The sequence below is a fragment of the Mus caroli genome, chromosome 6 (assembly GCF_900094665.2).
Source record: "Mus caroli chromosome 6, CAROLI_EIJ_v1.1, whole genome shotgun sequence".
Classification (NCBI taxonomy): Eukaryota; Metazoa; Chordata; class Mammalia; order Rodentia; family Muridae; genus Mus; species Mus caroli.
Window position 1 is genome coordinate 115,602,077 of NC_034575.1, and position 3,007 is coordinate 115,605,083.

The window sequence follows — 3,007 nt, forward strand, 5'->3', positions numbered from 1 at the left end:
AAGAAGGAAGAAGAGGAGGAGGAGGAGAAAGAGGAGGAAGAGGAGGAGGAAAGAAAGAAAATGGAGCAGAATGACAGGGAAGACAGGAGAGAGGAAGAGGAGAGAGGAAGGAAGAGGCAGGAGAGAGTTTGTTTTATTGTTCTAAAGAGCCTCTCATTCCCAGCAACCTCTCAGCTCACATGTTCCTATAGCAAAAATAACACAAGTGTTACAGCTCAGGCTGGTGAGTGGCTCAGTGGCTAAAACCACCTGCTGAGCAAACCTGATGCATCTGGATCAATCCCAGGTCCCACAGTGAAAGGAGAGGACAGACTTCTCACAGTTGTCCTCTGACTTCCATACACTCTGTATGACACACTCTTACACACACACACACACACACGCACACGCAGACACACACACACGCAGACACACCAATAATAATCTCACGGCCTGTCTTTCCCGGGTTCTTGTCTCCCACTCATGAAGAAGAATGAACATGGACAGCAAAGAGCGAGGGAAGTGACAATTTACTAAGTGAAAGCTTTGGGTCCCTGAGAAGGAATGGTTGGGCTGTGACCTAAGCGGGTTGCTGAGTTCAGGAGTTATTGTAGACTTAGGTGGGCCTTAATTGGCTGGAATGTGTATGCAAAGCAGGTGAAAAATAAGGACCAANCAATCAGGAGATGGGCTGTCTAACCCAGGAGTCCCACCTAGGAGAGAGCCTGCCAAGCTCCAGTAGGGCTCTCTGTTAGAACTACAACTCTGTCCCCTGCCCCACCCCCACCCCCATGCTGCATCAGAAGTGAGACCTGGAACAGGAAAGGCAGGCAGGGCAAAGCTCAATGAGTTGTGCTGGGCAGGGTGGCGATCTCTCCATACCAGCTATCTTCCTGCCTCAGCCTCCTGAGTGCCAGGACTGTGGGCTTGCACCACATCCAACTTTCTGTTTGTTTGTCCACCTTCTCAGGTGACTCTGACGTTCAGTACACAGCTTGGGCAAGTGTGTTTAAAGAACCTCAACGGTGATCTACCATTTATTGGATTTTACAGGAAAGTAAACACAATTAGTGACGTATTCAAAGTAGTTAAAAATAGCTAAGCAGGCAGAACGGTGTTGGTACACACCTTTAATCCCAGCACTCAGGAGGCAGGGGCATCTCTGCCAGTTTGAGGTCAGCTCTGGTCTACAGAGCTAAATCTAGGACCAAACAAAAGCACCAAACAAGAATAGCTAAGTAGGGCTGGAGAGATATCTGGCTCAGTAGTTAAAAGCCCTTTCTGCTCTTCCTAAGGATCTGAGTTCAATTCTCAGACCAGANGTGGTGGCTCACAACCACCTGTAACTCCAGTTCCAAGGTATCCACTGTCTTAGTCTCTGAGGGCACCAGGCACATGGTACAGACATGCATGCAGGCAAAACACCCATACATAAAACCACAACAGCGATAATAGCTTTTGTTTGGTTTTTGCTCTTTGAGATGGAGTCTCCCAGTAGAGCATACCCCAGGTTGGTCTTAAACTCCCCGGGTAGGAAAGGCTTAAATTCATGATCCTCTTGACTTAGCTTCCAGAATTNTGGGATTATAGACATGTACCATCACACCACGCCCAGGCCCCAGCTAAGTTGATGACTATACTTGCCACCCAGCACTAACAACACAAAACATCACTCAAGACTGTAAAAAAAAAAAAAAAAAAGAAAAAAGAAAAAGCTAGGTGGGACTCTTTGCAATGAAAGACTGGTAAGAATCCAAGAGAAGCAGGGGGTGGGTGGGGTGGGGTGTTTGGTTAGGTAGAAGGTAAGGGTGGGATGGGGGTAGGGTTGACAGCCAGGCATTGTGGCACATCCCTGTAAACCTAGCATTGAGGCATGAGGAGCATTACAAGTTTGAGACCAGCCTGATATCTACGTAGCAAGTTCCAGGCTAGCCGGGACTACATTTTGAGACCCTCTCTCAAAATTAATACCCCCACCTTCAAAAAAAAAAAAAAAACAAGAAAGTGTTGGCATCCAAGAAAATATCTAGCAGTGATCACCATGGCGCCACATTGCACCTCTCTCACAAGACCTCCTGTCAGAAGGGCCAGCAGGTCCACTGCCTGTTGGAAATCCTCCAGGGTCTTAATTATAAGAACTCGATAGGATCCAATCTGCGGCTCAGATTCTGCCAGTGGGGGCAGGGCTGGAGCCCAGGAGATAAGACCTTCCTAGCAACAGTTGCTAGAGGCCTTTGCCATGGAATAGTAAGAACACAATAGGAGGCCCAACAGCCAGGACCGTCCATCAACATCATCCCCAGGCCCTGGAGTTGCCCAGGACCAAGCAAGGGGGAGGTGTTGGGGCTAGGGGAAAAAAAAAATTCCAGTGCAGACAGTTGTAGCTGTTAATGTGTTGAAGGCCTCTCTCAGGCTAATAGGGGGCATAAAAGCCTGGGCTCTTATTGCAAGAGGCCTTTGTTTGGGGGTCAGGTCAGAGTAAAGGGCTGAATCCCAAACCCTCTGGCTTCGAGTGACGCTTGAATATCATTGAGCCTCCACCTTCAGGAGAGGCTGCTGGGAGCTTCTGAGGTGGAGAGAGGGGAGAGAAAGGACAGGAGCTAGATGCACACCCAGGAACCAGCCTGGAGCTCAGGATGGAGGAAATGTCCTCTGAAGGGGAAGTGGAACAGGAAACCTGGCTGCCTGCTTTTCCTCCAATCCACTTTTCCCATAACTTCTCTGCCATGCTCAGAATGAAAGCCACAGCTCTCCACCCACCCTTTGATGTCATGTCCTCCCTCTCTCTGCCTCCCTCAGGCTAGGCAAGAGCTGAAGGATCTCGTTCTAAGTCAGGACACCGGAAGATCTGTGGGACATCTTTGATGCTTGCGACTACTGCATTAGGGAGGTTAAGGCAGAAAGATCTGAGTCTAAGGCCTAATGATAAAAATAAAAACAAAACAAAACAAAACAAAAAGGTGAGCCCTATGCTGTGATGCATGCCTTTAATCTGAGCACTCAGGAGGCAGAGGCAGAGGGGCAGAGG